At 53.5% G+C, this 23,643-nt stretch overlaps 1 pseudogene; it reads right to left on the minus strand.

Moving 5' to 3' along the window:
* Positions 1-215: 215 nt before the first annotated feature.
* LOC119625744 (SH3 domain and tetratricopeptide repeat-containing protein 1-like) overlaps positions 216-23,643 on the minus strand; it is a 29,428-nt pseudogene continuing 6,000 nt past the window's right edge.

Genomic DNA, 23,643 nt, shown 5'->3' on the forward strand with positions numbered 1-23,643 from the left:
ACATTTTGAAATTAGATGGCGTGAGTGGTTGCACAGGACTGTGAATGCACAAATGCCAGCACATTAATCGCGTTGAAATAGTTAACTGCATGCGATGTGAAAGTCACCTCATTTAAAGTGTTTAAAAAAGGGGCCTGGGAGAGTGCAGTGTATGTGAGAATCACGTGGGACACCCGTCGTCTCTGAACCTCGGTTTTCTTGCCGTAAACTGGCAAAGAGACCGTGTGAGCTGTGTTCCCTGGGGCCTAGAGATTCCAAGAAGGAAATCCTGGGATTCCTGGGACTGGGATGAGGGCCGGGGGCCGGAAGGGGAGGGGCATGTAGGGACGGCTGGGGGGCAGCCCAGATAAGGCTTTCAATACTGGGTAGCAGCGTCTACACAGGCGGAGATCCCTGCATCTCACTTCTCGCAGGGCTGACCAGTGGCCAGAGGTGGGACCGGCCAGGCTCGGCCCAACCAAGTCTGGGAGCAGAGGACACTGAGTGACGGATCCCAGGGACTACCCTCACTGGCCTGTGGCTCTCCTGACACCACAAGAGAAGTCCAGGAGCTGACCTTGGGTCCTAATGGGGGACACCTTCCTGACTGCAGGCTGGCAGGGTGGTGTGGTGGTCAGTGTACTGGGCTCTGTGTCTCGGCCCCTACCTGCTGTGTGACGGTGGGCCAGACTCCTAACCTCTCTGTGCCTCTATTTCTTCAATGGCTAACAGAGACACTAGCAGCCCCCACATCCGATCACAGTGGTCTGAAGGTTAAAAGCAAGGGCGGCACGAGGCCTACAGCAAGAGCTCTGAGCAGGGAGCTGCCCAGGGAGTTCCACCACCATCTCCCCTCTGGCCGCCAAGAAAACTGAGGCTCATGGTGACCTGGCCCAGGTCTGTTGGACTCAGGGTCCTTCTCATCCCCACGATCAGAGGGCTGCCACCAGGGAAGGAGCTGGCCCCTAGACACAGCCCAGGAAGCACACAGGGAAGGATGCCATGGGAACTTCGGTATGTTATTGCAAAAAAACCCCACATTTATTGCTATTTGAACCCTGCTTTCATGCCTCCATTACCCAGAAAATGAGCCACGGGAGACACCAGGAGAGGCAGGAGATCAACCTCCTTGCACAAATCCCACTCCCTCGGATGCTGTCCTCAGCGAGGGTGACTGGGGGCCAACCAGCGGGCCCACCCGCAGAGTGGCAGAGGAGGTAGGTTGACCCTGCGGACGCTGAGCTCTGTGGCGAAGGTCCTGGCCTTCTGGTAGAAGAAGAGCGACTTCTCGCGGTCCAGGAGGAAGTTGTGGGAGATGGTGGCCGGCCGCGTGTAGATCTTCAGCTGTGCCTTCTTGTTGCCCAGGTCCACGGCGGCTGCCAGTGCCAGCTGGTAGTACCCGGCTGCGTCAAACGGGTCCTGAAGGGGACAGGTCATGGTCAGCAAAAGGGGGACTTGGAGCCCGTCTTCCCAGAGGCCGTTCCTGTGTCCAGGTCATTCCACATGTCCAGCCAATGCTGGCTCACCCCATGAGCCCCGAAGCCTGTGACACTGCTGTGGTCTCAGCTGCAGGAGGTGGGGACGACCCTGACACCCCTGGAAGCCTTCCTGACTGTCCCTACACCCCACTCACCCCAAGCCTCCTGCCCCAGTGCCACCCTCTCTGCAGGCAGTGGCTGCTTTCCCCATGGGCTGAGGTCAGGGCAGATCCTGCCTGCTCTGAGAGTTCCATGCAGGACCCGTGGCTCTAAGCCACAGCAGGGGCACTGCGTTGAGTGACCCAGGCTCCCCTCTCGCCCGTGTCCATGCTGACCATTTCCAGGCCCTCCACAGGCCAGGCCAGGTACAAAACCATCTCTCAGGTGTCCTCTCTGGCAATGTTCCCTGAAATATTTACGGAGTGTGACTCCCCAGACATCCACTCCCATTTTCAATGCATCTTTGGCTCAAACTCACCATCCCTGGGTTGGGATGCCGTCTCCCAGACCTCCTCCTTGACCCTCCCATGCCCCACCCGGCTTCTCCCTAGGCACCTCCTCCACATCGGGGTCACCCAAGGGACCTCTCTAAGACCCATGCCTGGCCTGTCCCTCTTTACCATCTCAAGATGGCTCCCATGGCCAACGACAAAGTCCAAGATCCAGCAGTCCATTCCCTCACTGTCCCGCCCCACACACGGAGCAGGGGCGTGAGAAGGCCCCGAGTCACCGCCACTGCTCATCCAATGGCCCCCGGCCCAGCCGAACACTGGAATCTGTGCTGGGTGTGTGGCTGAGCCTAACGTCCTTGCTCCCAGTCTGAGGGACCTGGGAGTGAACACTGACCACACAGGGTGGCCCGGGCTGTGGCAGAAGGGAGCCCAGGAGGCCCCAGACTCAGCCGGGGTGTGGAAGGGAAAGGCCTCCTGAAGGGGTGGGGGCTTCCCAACTAAACAGGAAGGAGCCAGCCAATGCATATGTCTCTGCGTCTGCCTGTGCGTGTTTGTGTGCCTGTGTGTGCATGTCCCTGTGTGCATGCCTGTGTGTGCGTGTGTCTGTGCCTGTGTGCATTTGCGTGTGCATTTCCATGTGCCTGTAGTGTGTGCAGCAGCTAGTGAGTGGAAGGCTGAGCCAGGACACACCTAATCCACCCTATTCCAGGGCTCACTCTCACATGTAGACTAAAGGGGACCCCATTTTAGAGGCAATTGGCAAAGATGTCCATTTACCCCTGCTTCTTTGCCAGCCTTCCAGGCTCCATCCAGCCTGGCTTTTTCTCCGACTCCTCTGGGCCCTGGGTCCAGAGCCTCCTATACAATGAGGAGGGTGTAGCCTTGGAAAGACAGCTGCCCTTGGGGAATTCCAAGGGGGCCTCCCTGTGGGAAACTGGCCTGTGCTGACAACATACTCACGATGAGGCCCACAGGGCTGTGCATGGGAAGGAGATGAAGGAGGGCTGTGCATGGGAAGGAGGGCTGTGCATGAAAAGGAGGACTGTGCATGGGAAGGGGGACTGTGCATGGGAAGGAGGTGAAGGAGGACTGTGCATGGAAAGGAGGACTGTGCATGGGAAGGGGGATTGTGCATGGGAAGGAGGTGAAAAAGGGCTGTGCATGGGAAGGAGGTGAAGGAGGACTGTGCATGAGAAGGAGGGCTGTGCATGGGAAGCGGGACTGTGCATGGGAAGGACTGTGCATGGGAAAGAGGGCTGTGCATGGGAAGGAGGACTGTGCATGGGAAGGAGGGCTGTGCATGGGAAGGAGGACTGTGCATGGGAAGGAGGGCTGTGCATGGGAAGGAAGACTGTGCATGGGAAGGAGAGCTGTGCATGGGAAGGAGGACTGTGCATGGGAAAGAGGGCTGTGCATGGGAAGGAGGACTGTGCATGGGAAGGAGGGCTGTGCATGGGAAGGAGGGCTGTGCATGGGAAGGAGGACTGTGCATGGGAAGGAGGGCTGTGCATGGGAAGGAGGACTGTGCATGGGAAGGAGGGCTGTGCATGGGAAGGAGGACTGTGCATGGGAAGGAGGTGAAGGAGGACTGTGCATGGGAAGGAGGTGAAGGAGGGCTGTGCATGGGATGGAGGACTGTGCATGGGAAGGAGGTGAAGTAGGGCTGTGCATGGGAAGGAGGACTGTGCATGGGAAGGAGGACTGTGCATGGGAAGAAGGTGAAGGAGGCCTCTGCCCCTCGACCCCAACCGTGGACTTGGCCTCTCAGGTACTACTTGGCCCTTTCCTTTCTCCTGGACAGGTGCAGTGGGCGGCAGGCTTCACCAAGAGAGATAAAGGCCTCTTCTGGGAGGTCCGTCCCCCTGGGTCCCAGGCGAGCCCCTGAGCGGTGAGCAGCGTCCCTCTGGGCCTGACACCTGGCACCTCCATGTCTGGCTGGGACTTGGGAGGCCACAGGGACCACTTCTGACAATCAGGTGTCGCCAGCACTGAGCTGAGGCCTCCCGGGCAGCCCCAGACCTGTTGTGGGGGATACGGGGCAGGGTCTTAGGGCTGACCCAGCTCCTCATGTTGTCCGAAGGCCCCCAAGATCTCGGCCCCTGGACTGGAGTGCCCTGGCCCCTCAGCCCATAAGGAGCACTGACACGGTGCCAGTGCAATGCTGAGGAGAGGCGGTGCCTGCTGGGCAGAGGGGTGGACACACCCCAGGTCTGAGTCTGCCAGTCCCAGCTCTCCACCCCTGCAGGGCTGGGGCAGAGGGAGCACAGCCCCTCCCCTCGAGACACACCCGACCCAGCAAGGCCTCAGCCTGGTTGGCTGGGGCCTCGCCCCACTGCACCTGCCCTGAGCTGGGGTTTCCCTGTCTGTGAACCCAATGGTAAGATACTGGTCCCACCCCACCCTTCCTGGGTGGTGTGAAGATTCAAGGTGTCTCGGGACTCCAGGAAGGAGTTGCTCAGTGCAGGCTGGCACCCTGGGCAGGCTTCCTAGAGGAGGTGCCAGGATTTGGGTTACATCTTGCAATGTGGATTCAATGTGAGGATGCTGCTGTCCTCTGAAATGTCCTTCTCCCAACCCTGTTTTCTTTGTTAAATGCAACTTGACATTTGACTGTCAAGACTCAGCTTTGGTGTCACCTCCTCCAGGAGGGCCCCCCTGACTACAATCCCCCTTCTTTACCCAGAGGCCACCATTGCCCACTCATGTGTCAGCCTCCCTGGCTGAGACTGAGTTCCTGAGGGTGGGGCCTGGCCATCTTGGGAACTGGGTTGTCTCTCCTAACCTTGCCGGCTCCTCCAGCCATGTGCAGAGTTCCAGGGAGGCCACTGGGCCATTCCTAAGGAAGGCTGGAACCCAGGCCTCTGGGGTCTGGGTGGAGATCTCATTCCGAGGGGGCCGGGAACACCCCAAGCCCTGCCCCTCCCCACCCACCTTCAGGTCGTAGAAGATGATGCCACCGAGCACCAGGTACACCTTCACGTAGTACAGGGTCTCCTCGTCGAACTCCAGCGGCGAGTTGCAGAGGTACAGGGCCTTGAGGTAGAAGTGCTCCGCCAGCTTGCCTTGGCCCAGCCAATGGTGCAGGGCGGCCGGCCGGTGGTAGGCCACGTGCTCGTTTAGCCGGTCCCCTGGGGTGCAGGCCAAAGGGACAGGTGTGAGGACATGGCTCCTTGGGGCAGGGAGGGCACAGGCCCCTCAGGAGCAGGTATGCAGACCCCGGGCAGCACACCTGGCTTGCCTCTAGGCACCTGTGGTCACCTGGGCAGCTATGGCCAGTCCCTTCCAGGTTCCCAGACTCACTTTCCCATCTGCAAAGCAGAACTAATAAGGCCTGCCCCTGTCTACTGTGAGGCTTTGGCAACGTCGGACTTGGATGGCCCAGCTCTGTGTCTACACATAGCCACCTGCCTTTGCTCACTGGTTTTAACCAGGGGAGCCCAAAAGCCATGCAGTTCAGGTGCTCCCGGGCACCCCAGCTCCAGGCAACCCACAGACGTGACATCTGACTCCTGCTGGGTGTGTCACGATCAGAGCCCCCTACCTTGGGGAGTCAGCTGCACACCTACTGTGTACTGCGCCACGGGGCACAAGGCGCTGGGGCATGTGGCCTGCCTAGGGTTCCCTGTCTCTGGAGAGGGACAGATGACCCTGGCACAGCACCAGGGGATGCCTGGTCTTAAGGGGCAGACTGCTGGAAGGGGAACTGGGATTTTATCAGCCAGAGAGCCGTGTGGTTGATGAGGGTGGGAAGGGCACAAGAGAAAGGGAATGTGCCACTCAGCCTGGCACATACAGGGACCAACGAGATGCCTGGCATGTCTGGAAGGCAGAGGGCACACTGGGCGGCCCTTGTGGTCAGCAGTGGAAACAGGCAGAGGAAGCAGAACTCAGTCAGGCAGGGAGCTGTGCACTGTGTGAGAGACCTCGGGTTGTTCCTCACAGCCGGACGGGGAAGCCAGGTGGGCAGATCTGCCTGCCTGGACAGGAGCCCAGGAAAATCCAGCAGCTGTTTCAGCTCCTGGCCTGCAGACCTGGAGGCTGGACTCTGGCAAAGTGTGGGTCCTGGCAGGGCAGGGGCTGAGGGGACTTACCCAGAGTGATGCTGAGTGCTAGGGCCATGTAGGCAAACTCCATGCCCTCCTAGGGCTTTTCCAGTGTGTCCAGCAGTGCCACCAGCTTGTTGCACAGCTATAGCTGCAGCTCCACCTTGCGGTTGCCCGTAGTCATTGCCAGGGGCAGGGCCCGGTCCTACCACACAGGCAGGTGGGGTCAGGTTTCCCGCAGCACCCACCTTGACCAGCGCCCTCCTCAGAGCTCAAACATGAGCTTGGAACTTCCCTGGCCCCAGCTACCCCTGCATCTCGACACAGTTCTGTGCTCTGGGATAACACACAGTTCAGACACCCAAGTTGGGGGCTGAAGAGTCACCTGAGGCCCATCCAGCTACACCTGAGAGCCTCAGACCAGCCTCTCCCACCTGGGCACCGTGGGTCTGACTGGGGGGAGCCAGCACTCCTCTCTGCTCTAAAAATGCCACATTGATCTGTGCCCAGGGCTGAGCCACACCGTGACCTCAGAGGAAGGGAGAAGCCGTCCCACTTCGGGGTACATGCAGACCTGGGCCTCCCACTGATATGCTGTGTGTCCTTTGACATATCCCTGTGCCTCTCTGAGCCTCAGTTTCCTCATCTGGAAGATGGGGACAAGACTTCCCACTCATGGTTGCTTGAGGACATCAGGTACAAGGATACAGCCATTGTCACGGCCAGGACCCGAGCGTTTGTCCCGGACAGGGGCATGGTCAATATCATTCCTGGTGAGACCACTTAGAAACTCATCATGTGCATGGGTGGCCCTGCCTCCAGGTGTGAGGCCACTAGCCTGCCACACCTGTGCCTCAGCCCTCCGGGTGCCCCACTGAGGCCCACCCACATCAGCCCACAGGCCAGCTCACCCGGTAGAAGGACATGCCTTCCTCCCGCTCCTAGGCCCCATTGAAGAAGATGTCTCCAGCTGCCTCAAACAGCTCCAGCCCCAGGTTGGGGTCACCTGTGTACAGGTCCACATTCTGTGCCACCTGAAAGGACACAGAAGTTCCCTCAAGACCCACACCTAGCGAGGTGGCTACGCGCACCTTTGCCAGGCTCCTTCCTCTCACACACTACAGGTACACCTGAGCATTTTTCAGACCCTGTGCATGAGGGCTGCCCCCACCACTGGCATGAGGACAATGAACTGATGCACCTGAGTGCTGGGAGGTGACTGAGCAGCTGCAGCCCAGGACCCTGACACCTGTGAATCCTACCAACAGCACTAGCCCTAGCCCACTACCCCTGCACTCAAACCAGTCTCCGTGGCCCCCAGATTGCTGGGAGCCCAGTCCCTGGCTCCTTTATGTGTTGCTACATCCCTGCCACATCAGCAGTGTTTGTGGGTGGGCCTGGTCCCCTCTTGGCCATGAGCTCTTGTTCCCTCTCCTCAGCTCAAGGAGGTATATAGCAGGTGCTCAATAATGAAAGCTTCACCAGGTTCGTGGGCTTCACAATTTGTACCAGATCACACTGTGTTTCGGAAAGCCTCTGAAAACAGCCACTATGATAGATTCATTTTGTAAGATGTGCCACGTGTCGCTTGGAGCAAGTTCTTCTGTGTGTTAACTGAGTGGTCACATTATTTGAGCATGTGCTTATACCAGCAGGTGCTGTGCACCGTGAGGGGCCGCGCCTCTGCCCTCAGGGAGAAGATGTTGGCCACTGGGGGAGGATGTGAGGGAACCCGTTGGAGGGAGGGAAAAGGCACACAACAGGTGCTCAGCAGTGGCTTAGGAATGAGTGGATGGATGGATGAATGAATGAGGAGAGGTAGACACATGGATGGATGGATGGGTGTGTGGATAGATTGATGGATGGATGGATGGATGGATGGATGGATGGATGGATGGATAGATGGGTGGAATGATGTGTGTATATCTGTATGTATGTATGGGTGGGTAGATAATGTATGGATGGGTGGAGGGTAGATGATGTATGTACATGTGGATGGATAGATGGTGGATAGACGAATGTATGGATAAACAAATAGACAGATAGATGAATGGAGGGATGCATTAATAGGTAGATTGGTGGGTGGGTGGATGGATGAACGATGGATGGATGGATGGACGAACGGTGAATGGATGGATGGGAGGAAGGATGGATGATGGAAGGATGGATGGATGGAAGGATGGATGAATGGATGAATGGATGGGTGGATGGATGATGGATGGATGGAAGGATGAACAGGTGAATGGATGGATGATGGAAGGATGAATGGACAGATGGATGGAACAACAGATGAATGGATGGATAGACGGGTGAATGGATAAATAAAAGGATGGATGAATGATGGATGGATGAAGGGACGAATGGATGAATGGACAGATGGATGGATGATGGATGGATGGACGGTGGATGGATGGATGGATGGATGGATGATGGATGAATGGAAGGATGAACAGATGAATGGATGGATGATGGAAGGATGGATGGATGAATGGATAGATGGATGAATGATGGATAGATGGAAGGATGAACAGGAGGTGAGTAGATGGTTGATGGAAGGATGGATGGATATATGGACGAATGGATATATGCACGAATGGATAAATGGATGAATGGATAAATGGATGGATGGATGAATGATGGATGGATGAATGGTGGATGGATGAATGGTGGATGGATGAATGGTGGATGGATGAATGGTGGATGGATGGAAGGATGAACAGGTGGATGGATGGAAGGATGGAAAGATGAACAGGTGAATGGATGGTTGATGGAAGGATGAATGGATGGATGGATGGACAGATGAATGGATGGACAGATGGGTGAATGGATGGATGATAAATGGATGAAGGATGGATGATAAAAGGATGGATGGATGAATGGACAGATGGATGGATGATGGTTGGATGATGGATGGATGGAAGGATGAATAGATGAATGGATGGATGATGCAAAGATGGATGGTGGAAGGATGGATGGATGAATGAATGGATAAATGGATGGATGGAAGGATGGACAGGAGGTGAGTGGATGGATGATGGAAGGATGGATGGATGAATGGACGAACAGATGGATGGATGGTGGCTGAATGAATGGATGATAAAGGAATGAATGAATGATGGATGGACGAATGGATGGATGGATGGATGGATGGATAGATGGATAGATGATGGATGGATGAATGGAAGGATGAACAGATGAATGGAAGGATGAACAGGTGAATGGATGGATGATAGAAGGATGGAGGGATGGATGGATGGAAGGATGAGCAGGCAAGTGGATGAATGATGGAAGGATGGATGGATGATGGATGGATGGACGATGCATGGATGGAAGAATGAAGAGGTGAATGGATGATGGATGGATGGACAATGCATGGATGGAAGAATGAACAGGTGAATGGATGATGGAAGGATGGAAGGATGGAAGGATGGAAGAATGGATGGAGGGATGGATGAACAGGTGAATGGATGGATGGATGATAAAAGGATGGATGATGAATGGAAGGATGGATGGACAGGTGAATGGATGGATCATGGATGGATGGAAGATGGTTGGATGGATAATGGAAAGATGGATGGAAGGATGGATGGACGGAAGGCTGGATGGATGGAAGGATGGATGGATGGATGAAGAGGTGAATGGATGGACGAAGAGGTGAACAGAAGAATGATGGATGGATGGATGGATGGATGGATAGAATGATGAACAGTTGGATGGATGATGGAAAGATAGATGGAAGGATGGATGGATGGACAAACAGGTGAATGGATGGACAGGTGAATGAATGGATGATAAAAGGATGGATGGATGATGGATGGATGGATGATAGATGGATGGATGGACAGATGGATGGATGATGGATGGATGGATGGATGGATGCGTGGAAAGACGAATAGGTGAACGGATGATGGAAGGATGGATGGATGGATGCATGATTGGATGGATGGATGGAAGGACCCACAGGTGTATGGGAAGATGATGGAAGAATGGATGGGTGGATGGAGGATGGATTGATGGATAGAAGGATGAGCAGGTAAACAGATAGATGATGGAAGGATGAATGGATGGGTGGATGGACAGGTGAATGGATGGATAGACGGGTGAATAGATGGATGATAAAAGGATGGATGAATGAGGGATGGATGGATGATGGACGGATGGACAGATGGATGGATGGATGGATGGATGGAAGGATGAACAGGTAAATAGATGATGGGAGGATGAATGGATGGGTGGATGGACAGAGAGTGAACAGCACAGGGGTCCTCCTGCATCCCTTGCCACTCACCTGGATGTACAGGTCCACCAGCTCGCTCTGCCACAGGAGGTAATAGATCCTCCCTGCTTGCAGCCAGGCATGCGCCTCCTTCTCTTTCTTCTGGAGGTCAATGAAAATCCCCAGACTTCGTTTGGTGTAGTCCAGAGAGGATCTGTAGGCCCCGGAATCAGACACAGGTGTCAGAACAAGGGCTCTCATCCTCCTGGAACCAGTCTGCCTCCTCCCGTGGGTCTGCTGACAGATGAATCTGGAATGTGCAGACTGGGAACGGCCCTCTTGTGTGTGCAGTGTTCTGCCCTTCCCAGGCTGCTGGGAGGGCCAGGGTGAACACACATGGCATGGAAAAGATGAACGACATCCATCTGAGGGAATCGAGCATCATGATGCCCTGTGGCAGGAGGAGTGTGCTAGTCCATCTTCCCTGCCTCCCAGACATGGCCTGTGTCTTCTCCAGACGCACCAGGAGCCGTTAGTGTTCAGAGGCTATCTAGGCCGATGGTTCTCAATGTGGGCAGGCATCATAGTCACTCAGAGGCCTGTCCTTATAGCTTGCTGGTCCTGCCCCCAGAGCTTCCGGCTCCACCGGCCTGGGGCAGGCCCTAGAACTCCCACTTGCCGCAAGCTCCTAGGTGACATGGATGCTGCTCTACTTGTCCAGGAACTATACATGGCTCTAGCACACTGGCCCATTTTCCTTCTGTGAACCTGAGGCCAAGACTGTAGCCAGTCTTCCAGGTCCCCACGGAATCTGGCTTCTTCCCTGTTCTCTCAGTAAGTCCAACACTCGAAGGGGTGTGACTGCATCAATGTCACCAGGCCCTGTGGGTGGGGTGGCCAGGGCCATGGTTACCCCACCAGGTCAGGATGCTTGGGAGAAGCTGAGTAGGCCACATATGGGACGTGAGACCTTGAAACCCTGCCCCAGGGAAGCAGGTGACACACTGGCTCTGTCTTTTGTGGGAGAGAAGCCACAGGTGGCTGCTGTGGTCACATTTAAGAGGACAGATGATGGCCAGGAATGAAGATTCGGGGCAGGCAGAGGTCAGATGACAAAAGCCACCATAGTAGGAAGAACAGCCCAGAGTGCACCTACTGCCTCTGCTGGGGTTGAGGTGACCTTTGACCCAACAAGGGAGGCTCAAGCTGGGACTCACGGGCCAGCAACAGCCCTGGGATGACCCCAGGCCCGCCAGCTCAAAGCATCTGATGCCAAGGAACCAAATGATGAAAAGGAGAGGGGCTGCTGGCGCCCTGGGCCAGCTTCCCTGTGACCCCCTCCCTGCCCTGCCCGCCTCCACCTCTACCACTGCAAAGCCAGCCCTTACCACTTCGTGCCCAGGGACAGGTAGAGCTGGAGATCATGGTAGATGACACACTGGGCCTCGCTGGGCATGACGGCGCTGTAGGAGTAGCACAGCCACTGGATGGCCCGCAGCTGGCCTGGGCAGAAGACAAAATGGAAGACGTTAGTCTCCCAGCATCGAAGCAAGTCTGGCTGGGCTCGGAGGCCCCTGCTTGCCTCTTTCACACCTCTGTGAGCCTGGGCCCCATAGGCAGGGAGACTGAGCGCAGATAGGCCATGCACCTGTGCCAGGGCAGACGCCGAGCACACCGTGACATGGGCACACCTTGGTGCAGATGCTCATGGTACAGGCCGGCCTTCTTTACAACTCCCAGGGCCGAGGTCCTGGCCAGGCTCAGCCCCTGCACCAGGCCATCTATTTCTGCTTCACAAAGCCCCTGTGGCCAGGACCAGGGCCGCCTTCAGCCTGAGCTGATGAGGCCAGGGGCACAAGTAGCCCCTGTCGCAGATGGAACCCTGAGAGCAAAGCCAAGCGTCATGTCTGCCACACATGGCATCATGTTGGGGGAATGGGGTTCAAAGCCGGCCCCTGGCATTCCTAGACATGCTTCTCTCATGCAACCAGGCTCCCAAGTCAGAGGCTTACTGGCCTCTCCCAAAGCCAGGGCGCTGGGAACGGTGGGAAGCTTCTGATTTTCTACTGTCAGAAACATTCCGGAGATTAACACAGGAAACCAGGTACGCCGAATGGACATCTGTCACATACGCCACCCAACAACAGCCAACACAGTCCTCCCAACACAGTCCTCTCGAGCACCCTCTCGAGCACCCTCTCGAGCACCCATGGGACATTCCCCATGACAGACCATGTGCCAGGCCACAAAACGAGCCTCAGTGAATGGAGAAGGACTGAGACCAAAGCAGAGGTGTTCTTCAGCTGTACTGGCACGAAACTGGAAATCGACAGTGAAGGAAATGTGGGAAATTCAAAAATATGCGGAAATTACACACTCCTAAACAACCAGTGAGTCAAAGAGACCATCAGGGAAACTGAAAACTAATTTGAGAAGAATGCAAACAAATGCACAGCCCGGGCCAGCGCGGTGGCTCACGCCTCTCATCCCAGCACTGTGGGAGGCCGAGGCAGGAGGATCGCTTGAGTCCAGGAGTTTGAGATCAGCCTGGGAAACATGGTGAAATGCTGTCTCTATTAAAAAAAAAAAAAAAAAAATTAGCCGGGTGGGGTGGTGCACATCTGTAATTCCAGCTACTCGGGAGGCTGAGGCATGAGAATGGCTTGGAAACTGGGTAGAAGTTGCAGTGAGCCAAGATTGCACCACTGCACCCCAGCCTGGGCAATAGAGCAAAACTCTGTCTTAAAAAAAAAAAAAAATTACAGTGTATCAAAAATTCCAAGATGCAGCTAAAGCAGTGCTGAAAGGGAAATTTATAACTGTAAATGTCTACATTCAAAGAAAGAAGAAAAATCTCAAATCAAAAACCTAACCTTCCACCGTGAGAAAAAGAACTAAACCCAAAGTAAATAAAAGGAAGAAAATAATAAACGTGAGAGTGGAAATGGGAAGTAAAAATACAGAGAATGGAATAACAAAAGAGATAATCAACAGAACCAAAAATGGATTTTTTGAAAATAATAACAAAATTGACAAATCTTTCACCAGACTGACCAAGAAAACAAAGATGGGGCACAAATGACTAAAATCAGAGACTGAGCACCATGGCTCATGCCTGTCATCCCAGCACTTTGTGAGGCCGAGGGGTAAGGATCGCTGAGGCCAGCATTCAAGACCAGCCTGGGGAAACATGATGAGACCTCATCTCTAATAAAAATAAATAAATAAACAATTACAAACCCAAGTTTCTAAAATCAGAAATGAAAGAGGAAACATTATTGCCAATCTGACAGAAATAAAAAGAATCCATGAAAACACTACGAACAATTTTACACCAAGAAACCAGACCATCTAGACACAACAACCAAACTCCTAGAAGGACACAAAGTACCGAAAGTGACTCAAAAATGACCCCAAGGAAGCATGTGGGGTACCAGCCCCGCCCTCGGTCTCCTCGACCGTTCAGCGCAGGGTGGGGAGACAGGGAAGCATGATCCCCGTTCCCTGGCCTGCATTTCCAAGTCTGAATCCCCCAGCACCCCGGGGAGGGCCTCGTAGGAGGAGGTACCACAGGCTATTGTGCCAGGAGCCACCGGAGGCTGCAGTGGGGGCTGGGGCGCTGGGTTCCTGGAGGGTCTCCTTCCAGTCAGAGAATGCCCCTGGGGAAGAAGCCTGGGTCTGAACCCCCTAACCCTCCTTGGGCAGATGTGTGGGACCGGGGCCCCTTCACACGGTCCTTTCCAAAATCTCATCCCTCCTAGGGCCAGGAGTGGGTGCCAGGCCTGTGCTGGGAAATGGGCAGGTTTGGTCACAGCCCCTGGGGCTCTGGTCCAGGTCATAGGAGGCACCTCTGAGTGGTCTCACTATGCCATGACAAAGCGCTGCAAGACAGAGGGGATCCACAACAGTATCCCTTGTCTCAGCCATTTCCCTGGACTCAACTTCCTCATCTATCCTCTGCGGCCTAGATTTCGGACACCCTGCCCACCTACTGTCTGTTCACTGCTCAGTCTGCAGTGACTGTTCGATAGCACTCCATGGCTCCCCAGTGCTCTTGGGGAAAAGGCCAAGCCACAGCCTGAGGCCCCAGGCCCTGCTTAGCTCTCCAGAAGAGCTTCTCACCATCCAGCACCCAACCCACCCACTCCCAACTCTGCACCTCCCTGCATAAGCCCTGCTCACTCACCCCTGCTCACACCCCACTCATCCCCGCTCCCACTCCCGCTCACTCACCCCCACTCACTCATCCCCACTCACACCCCACTCATCCCCGCTCCCACTCACTCACACCCACTCACTCACCCCCACTCACACCCCATTCATCCCTGCTCACACTCCCGCTCACTCACCCCCACTCACTCACCCCCGCTCACACCCCACTCATCCCCGCTCACACTCCCGCTCACCCCCACTCACTCACCGCTGCTCACACCGCACTCATCCCCGCTCACACTCCCGCTCACTTACCCCACTCACTCACCCCCGCTGACACCCCACTCATCCCTGCTCACACTCATGCTCACTCATTCCCATCACACCTCCGCTCACTCACCCCCACTCACACCCCACTCATCCCCGCTCACTCACCCCCACTCGCTCACCCCTGGGCCTTCACACAGGCTACACCACCAGCCCCTCCCCCACCACCAGTCCCTCATCCACCACCTATTACTTGACTAAATCCTCTCAACTCTCTGGTCCTTGACTAAAGAGGCTTCCCTAACCCAGGGCCAAGTGCTGCCCCGCCATCACGCCACTCACCCTTTTGTAGCTTCTGTGGCCTGAAGCTCACATTCCTAGGCTCAGTCTCTGCCACCCGAGGACCCCACAAGCCCCATTTGTGGGTGGGGCCTGGCACACTCTGCACAACCAGCTGCTTTTGCATGAACTGCTCTGCAGCTTTGGGCAATCACCCGCCCCTGTGTCCTCTGTCAAGTAGGATGACAGGTGCGCAGGCTGCCAACACACCAAGCAGATAACACAGGCAAAAGAACTGGTGTTCACGGCCTGGCTCATGGAGGGGCCCCAAGTCCCATCACAGCAGAGCCTGCCTTGATCCCAGGGTTATGTCTAGGAATTCCCAGCATGTAGGAATTTGAGTGCTCAAGGCAGGATGGTCCCTGGGCAAACCAGGAAGAACTGGCTGCCTCAGTAGGGCACAGAGGGCCTGGCCCTGCATGGGAACCGCCTGTCTCCAGGGCACTTGCCAACATCTGCTGCTGCCCATGACTCAGCACTTTCGATGGTGGAAAATCCAACACTTGTTTCTGAATCACAAACCCCAGGTGTGCCCTGACCCGAGTGGCCCCAGAAGGCGCACAGGAGGAACTGGGGCACTCACTCTCCACATGGTCCATCTCCACGGCGATCAGAAGGGCCCACTCATAGTAGCCCTTGCCCTGCTGGGCCGGGCCCTGACGGGTGCAGAGGAGGCCCAGCTACAGGAGCACGTGGGCGAAGTCCCGGCCACACTCCCTGCAGGGCAGCCTCGAGAACAGCCGCACGGCCCCCAGGAGGTAGTGCTGGGCCAGCCTGCTGGCACTCGCGTGCAGGCACAGGGTTCCGAAGTTGGCCAGCACCACTGCTTGGTTCCTCCGCTGGCCCAGGTCCCACGCCGCCCGTAGGGCGCAGTAGTAGCCCTCAGCTGCCTGCCTCGTCCGGCCTGTCCTCTTCAGAACCACGGCCACCATGTTGGCAATCACACCCTCCTGGTCCTCGCTGGCCACCACTGCATCCTGGACAGACTGCAGGATGTTCAGGGCCACCGGACTCTGTCCATGAAGCACGTGCAGCCAGGCCAGGGCCACCAGGCAGTCCAGGATGGCACGAACTCTGGCAACAGCACTGGCTTCCACCGCCTGTGTCATGAAGGTGATGGCTGGGCCGTGGTAGCCACGGTGGCTGTACAGTTGGGCCAGGCTGGCTTGGAGAAGGCCGCGCAGCGCCTGGCCTGTGCCCGGGGTTAGGGAGGCCAGTGCTCGCCTGTGGTAGTGGGAAGTCTGGTTGTGGAGGCTGTGGGGCTGGAGGGCGTTCTGGAGCACCAGGTTCACGCTTCTCAGCAAGCCGGCCAGCGAGTCCTGTGTCCTCAATGAGGCCACCTTGACACAGCTCAACACCAGGTGGGGCAGACACTTGCGGCCAGGAGTAGGAGCCAGGAGTAGATGTCAGCCAGGAGTAGGGAGCAGTCTGAGAGCCACGCAGCCTCTGGGGCTCCCGAGTTCCTGTGCAAAAGCAGCAGCCGCTCCAGGAAGGGCAGGACCACCTCGGGCTGCTTGAGGTGCACATGGTGCCTGGCCAGCAGGAAGCAGGCCCGGGCCTCAGCCTGCAGGCTCTGGCCACCCACCACCTGCTGCAGCACCAGCTACAGGAGCTCTCCCTCCACCTCCGTGCTGCAGATGTGGCCAGGCATCCCCAGGAGCAGGGCCATGGCTTTGGGAACCACCTGGGTAAACTTCTCCCGTTCTGCTTCCGGTAAATGCTGGCCAGGTTGGTGTACACAGCCACCACCAGGAACAGGTCCCCAAAGCTGCCCTCCAGGGCCCCAAGTGCTTCCTCAAAGTACACCCGGGCCTGGGACAGCTTGAGCCTCCTGCTGCACAGCCGCCCCAGAAGGAAGCAGAGCCTGGCCAGGGCCATGAGGAGGCCAGCTTTCTTGGCCACGCCTCAGGCCTATGCCAGGCACCCAGTCAGCTCCTCCTCGTCGCTAAAGCTGCAGAACATGCCGCTCAGCCATGGCAGTGCCACATCGTACAGGCCACAGAAGCTGGCCTTGTACCCGGGGGCGTTCAGGAACAGCAGCAGTGAGCTCAGGGCCTCTGGGTCCTCCCAGTGGTCCTCAGCTTCCAAGAAGAAGGAGGGCTCCTCAGGCTCCTGCAAGCTCACGTTGCTGGATGCTGCACAGAGACCCCAGGACGCTGCCTCCTGGGGGCAGCCTGGACAGGTCTTGCATTGTTCCAGAACATTCTTCACCTTTGGCAGGGTCTCCTGTGGCTCCAGGCCCAGGCAAGGTGGAGGTATTCCTGCAAGTCACACACACACACACACAAATGTAACTTTTGTCAGTGTATTGGGCCCCCCGGTGAGGTACAGGAATCCATGAAATCCTCAACAGCCAATCAGAGCTATTGATCAGCTCAAAAGCTGCTATGCAAAATTCATAAAGCCACCGACGGCACAGGACAGGGGTGTTGTACCCATGTACCCAGCTCCGTGCAGGGAAACGGATCATCCCTGCAGGAAGGACGGGAAATCTTCCAGGTCCCTGTGGCCACCTTCACCTTGGATGGTCTGAAAACCTGAAGCCCACAGTTCCTAAAGGGTTAACAAAGGCCAGCCTGCTCCAGCAGCCCACTGATGCCTGCTGGCTTTGGTGGGTTCCTAGCCAAAGCCCCCTCCCAGAGGTGAGCAAACAAGCGCATTTCCTGTTGGAAAATCTGGGATGAAAGGAAGCATTACTGGGAAGGAAAAAACCTAGATTTAAACAGACTCTGTTTCAAGCTCACATGCAAAAAATATTTTCAATACAAACTGTCTCCTTATTCATCTGTAAAATCTTGGAATTAAAAAAAAATAAATATGATTTAGAGGCAAATGTCTCACTTGACTACACTAGATTAGCTAAGAATTCTCCCCCAACCGGCAGAGGCACACAGCCCCTCCCAGCCACTACTCTGACCTCCGGGGCAGCTGGAGAGCCACGTGCCTTTGCTCCAGGGACTTTGGCAGAGGGTGCAACCACCGCCTCCTCGAGGCAAACCTACAACAGCCTTCCCTTCCCCACTGGCTCCCCTCAGGAAGGAGCAGACCCTTCAGGGACCTCAGTTGAGGCCCCTGCCACCTAAGGCTCTGAATTCTGCTACCCACTGAGGGCAGTGTGGCCTCCCATCTCTGAGGCAGAGCACAGGGTGAACTGCAGCTTCTCCAGGTCATGAAAAAGGAACCCACAGCTACATGTGGGCTCCAGCAGTGGAAAGGATGCCCCGCCTCGGTCGGGGACCAGGCGGGGGTCAACATGTTCATTGGAAGAAGTGTGGGACCCCACGGCCTCCAGTGTCAGAGTAGACGGGAGGTTCAGGCCCACCTCAGGCGACGTCCCCCAAGCCCCCAGCCCACACCACAGAGGAGTGACAGCCGCATCCAATGCCCACCGGACTCAGCTCTGTCCCCTCCCCCGGTGTTACTCCAAGGCCCAGCTCATAACCAGAGGAAGCCTGAGCCACGGGCAAAACCCACCTTGTTCCTGCGGCTGCTCAGTCTCAGCTTCCTCTATTGAGCCTGGAAAGGGAGAAAAGAGAAGCAATGAACACCCCCAGCCAGCACCTCTGGTGCCATGTCAGGTTGAGCTGGTGTCGGTGTTGCAGGGTGAGAGCACTGCAGGGTACAAGGGTTGAAAGTCATATCATCCTCTTCCCTCCTGGATCATGGGAACAACATCACTGGGGGTTGTACACTTTCTGCGATATTGGGAGTAACATCGTCTTCTGTGCCTTGGAATATTAAGAACAATATAATGGGAGGGGGCGTGTACATCTTCTGCAATATTGGAATAATATTATCCCCTCTCCCCCTGCATACTACGAAAGATATCACAGAGTGGGTGTTCATCTCCTGCGATATGGGGATTAAAACCATCTTCTCCCCTTCCAGATATCAGGAAGAGTATCACACGGGGGTGTACAGTGTCTGCGATACTGGGAGTAATATCAACCTCTCAGCCTTGGAATATTAAGAAGAATATCACAGGGTGGATGTACAACCCCTGCCATATTGGGAGTAATATCAGCCTCTCCTCTCCATGGATATTAGGAACAATATCCCAGGCTGGGTGTGCGCCTCCTGCTCTATGGGGAGTCATATCATCCTCTCCCTTCCAGGATATTAATAACAATATCACAGGGTGGGTGAACACAGCTTGTGATACTGGAATTATTATCATCCTCTCCCCCTCCAGATACTAGGAACCATATCACAGAAGAGCTGTACCTTCCCTGGGATATTGGGAGTAATATCATATGCTTCTTCTGTGAATATTAGGAGCAATATCACCGGGTGGCTGTCCATTCATTGCTATGTTGGGAGTCATGTCATACTCTATCACTCTGGATATTAGGATCAGTGTCACAGGGTGAGTGTACATCTACTGCAATATTAAAACTAAAATCATGCTCTCTGTCCCTGGATATTAGGAACAACATCACAGGTAGGTGTACACCCTCTACCGTATTAGGAGCAATAACATGATTCATTAGTAAACATCAATGATCAATTTTAATAATTATCAGGCTGGTCTAGAACTCTTGATCTCAGGTGATCTGCCCACCTCAGCTTCCCAAAGTGCTGGAATTACAGGCGTGAGCCACCGTGCCCAGCCAACACTTCTTGACATCCCTTTTTGGACCTCAAATTTAGCATGCCAAAAACACACTTTTGATTCCCCCTGCTATAACCCACTCCTCCCATAGTCTTCCCAATTCCAATAACAGCATCTCTAGTCTTCCGGTTACTCAGGCCAAAATCCTTGACATCATCCTTAAAACTTCTTTTTCTCTCTCTTGTCATCCAACCCATTTAAACTCTCCTTTCAAAATATATGCCAGACCTAACCACTTCCCACCTTCCTCATCATTTCCAACCAGGTCCAGCCCTCATCATAGCGCTCTGGGTTACTGCAAAAGCCTCCAATCGCCAGGCAAAGTGGCTCACGCCTGTAATCCCAGCACTTTGGTAGGCCAAGGCAGGTGGATCATCAGAGGTCAGGAGCTCAAGACCAGCCTGACCAACATGGTGAAACCCCTCTACTAAAAATACAAAAAAATTAGCCAAGCATGGTGGTGGGTGCCTGTAATCCCAGCTATCCAGGAGACTGAAGCAGGAGAATCATTTGAACTCAGAAGACAGAGGTTACAGTGAGCCGAGATCGTGCCATTGCACTCCAGCTTGGGTGACAAGAGCGAAACTCCATCTCAGGAGGTTAAAAAAAACAAAAGCCTCCCAACCCACCTCTCTCCTTCCGCCTTTCACCCTGCCCTGCATTCTACCTTCCTCTCTCAAACATTTCAGAAAAGAAAAAATTATATCCACAGAGAGAGAAAGTACAAATGGGGTGAAATGTTTGGGGAACCTGAGGGAAGAGGATATGGGAATTCTCTGTACTATTTTTGCAACTTTTCCGTAAGTCTGGATTATTTCGAATTCAAGAGTTAAACAAAGAAAAAAAAAAAAAAACACTATCTCCCTTTGTGAATCCTTCCTGTCTTTCCCCTGGCAACTTAAGGATGCTCTCAACTAACACATCTATTTTTTCATGAACACTAAAAGAACCCTTGCCGAGTTTTGACTTTCTGTGCTTGGCAGTAAAAGTGTGTGTGTGTGTGTGTATTTCATATATATATGTGTATGTGTATATATATGAGTTGTACGTATAGAGAGGGAGAAATATATATTTGTGTGTATATATAAATATATATTATATATTTACAATGGTAATGTGTGTATATATAAATATATATTGTATATTTACAATGGCAATGTGTATATATATAAATATATGTGTGTGTGTAGATATATATATAATACATACCCCATAGCCTGTCCTTAACCAGTTCTAAACTTAGTCGGAAAAACACACACCTAAGCAGAGAATTTCAAATTAATATGATGAATATTTTGATAGAGGGATGTGTTGCTATGGAACACGCTGCTAAGACACAAAACCTCCTAGATGGGACAATGAATGAACGAAGTTTTGCACCTATAGGCACCCCCTCTGATATCCCCTCAAACGTTTATCGTTATATGCATTTGCTTCCTCCAGGACCCCTATTTCATAAGGGTTAGTCCTAGAGCCTAGCAAGTTCCTACTGCAGCTGGCGCACATATGCCATTCAAGAAACAGCGGCGGAGTGAAGGACGGGTTAAGACCATTTGTCAGCCTGTGCTCAGTAATACAACATGCACTGGTTTGCAAATTATATTTTCATTGAAAGCAACAGCAGGATCACAAATTATCTTTCCAGAGAAAGCAAACCTCAAAAGCTTCTTTACCCTACTAAAGCACGTCATAAGAAGCTCCCCTTACATAAAAGAAAACCTCATTCGTTATCAATGACATGTAAACCTAATAAGCCTTCACCTCTGATGACATCTCTTCCATCTCCAGGGCTAGATAAAGGAGGTTCCGGAAACCCTGGTAGTTGTGAAGGTGGCTCCCAGCTCTGACAGTCTTGAACCCTGCGGGCGCGGAGGTCACACAGCAGAACAACAGAGGCAAACATCATCAGGCTTCGAGTATGTTTGAACCAGAGATGGCAAATAGGCTGCAGTCAACTGAAAACACCAGAGATTCATGGTGGCCACCTGAGGGGTTGTGCTCTTAAGAAACAAAAATAAGAAATAAAAAATAAAAAACTAAGAAAGGAAGGGGTCAAGAATCCATCAGGTCTGACTGAGACGTGTATCAGTGACTAACACCCCATATGGCAAAAGTACTCCGAGGCGCTTTGGGTACTCACAGCTTCAGCAGTATTCAAAGGCGTGTGCCATGGGAATACCCCCAGCAACACTGCCAGGAGAAACGTCTCCCATGGATTTGGCTACAAATACAGTTGTCTTTAACAAATTAACACTGAATAAATCCTGACTTATTAGAGCCTGTGAGAATGACATTCTCAATGATAACAGTTATCACTACAGTCTCCAAACATCTGCGATCCTGCAGGGAGGAACTGTGACAGTGCAGGCCACATGTCCAGAATGCTTCCCAGACTGCCTGTTACAGAATAAAAGAAATGAATCCCCCCCTGAGAATGTCTTCACTTACATTTAGCCAGTTGTTCTTTGGTGTGCATCTCTGTGCTAAAATGGCCATTCTTCCCCACAGCCTGAAGTCATATGCTAAAATAAATGAGACTCACATGAAGCCAGAAACATGCAGATGCGAGGAAACCAACACAAACGAAATGGGCTGGATAGTGTGGCCAGGAGGATGATACTTCCCAGGAAGGAATCACTTCACTTCTGCCCATGAAGCAGGCAGCTGTCATTGTCCCCCAGGCCCACGCCAGCCACTCGAAGTAGGTTCTAACCAAACTACCTCCAACAATCAATGTAAATACACCACACAGTTGGCTTCTGAAAGGACACCTTGCAACCAACAAGAAACTGTTAGCACAACTTTGACAAACTGTACAACTAAAAACCTTGGAACGGGATAAAAACTGCCACATTTTGACTCAAATACTGTTATGTGGTAGCACCGCAATAATTCACTGAAACAAAAGAATGAATGAGGAATACGTTTATATAGGAATCAGAGGAAGCATGACTAATCATTTAAAGAAATAGGTCAAGAAACTGCTAGGTTCAAATGCTACCGTGAGACGCTGTCAGGGCCTTAGGCAAATTCACTTCTCTTGGTCCTGTTTCTAGGTTCACCAAAAACCAGCTTTGGACTAGGGAATCTGTTGTTTCCCAAAGCCTTCCTTCTGTGATTCCAGCCCAGATTTTAGGACTGCTCTCCCACTTGGTCTATGAAAGCATTTTCTATGTAGAATAGCAAGAGTACATTTCTGTGTTGAATGCGGTTTGAGACCTACTCTATGATGCAGAATATCATCATGTAACTTTAAGCATGACGACAAGGCGCACTCTAGATAAGGATAACACATAAGATGGGGCCATACACCTGTGCGTGCCTGGCAGGGAGATGGAGAAGTCTCATTTAATGAAGCTGGGGTGCCTGTTGCACCTGAACATCCTCAGTCCACGTCAAGTTCACAACGTCCTTCTGACATCAAACCACAGGTATCACATACTTTTCCATACCTTCTACCCAAGATTAAAATATGCAGAGCACCGTGATAAAGATACCTCCATCCCGAGCATGTGGGCTCTCATTCTGTAGAATTACATACTTTCGGTGCAAAATGGTGACCAGGTTCCAGCGGCAAGAAGGACTGGGCTCAGTGGGGACAGCAGGCCCTGCAGCAGCCACCACTCCTGTCGCCACAGTCTGATGCAGCTACAGAGAAGCTGTGGCTGAGGCCATGCACTTTGTGAGAGAACCGCACAGGAGGCAAAAGGTAGGGAAAGTTGGGAAGAGGGCAATGTCATGCTCCTGAGCCCAAGCCAAAGCAACCGCATCCCCTGTGACTTGCACTTATATGCCCAGATGGCCTGAAGTAACTGAAGAATCACAAAAGAAGTGCAAATGCCCTGTCCCACCTTAACTGATGACATTCTACCACAAAAGAAGTGAAAATGACCGGTCCTTGCCTTAAGCGATTATATTATCTTGTGACATTCCTTTTCCTGGCTCATCCTGGCTCAAAAAGCTCCCACACTGAGCACCTTGTGACCCCCACGCCTGACCACCAGAGAACCCCCCTTTGACTGTAATTTTCCTTTACCTTCCCAAATCCTATAAAACGGCCCCACCCTTATCTCCCTTCGCTGACTCTCTTTTTCAGACTCAGCCC

The sequence above is a fragment of the Chlorocebus sabaeus genome, unplaced genomic scaffold, assembly GCF_047675955.1.
Source record: "Chlorocebus sabaeus isolate Y175 unplaced genomic scaffold, mChlSab1.0.hap1 unalloc_scaffold_240, whole genome shotgun sequence".
In the NCBI taxonomy this organism is placed as follows: Eukaryota; Metazoa; Chordata; class Mammalia; order Primates; family Cercopithecidae; genus Chlorocebus; species Chlorocebus sabaeus.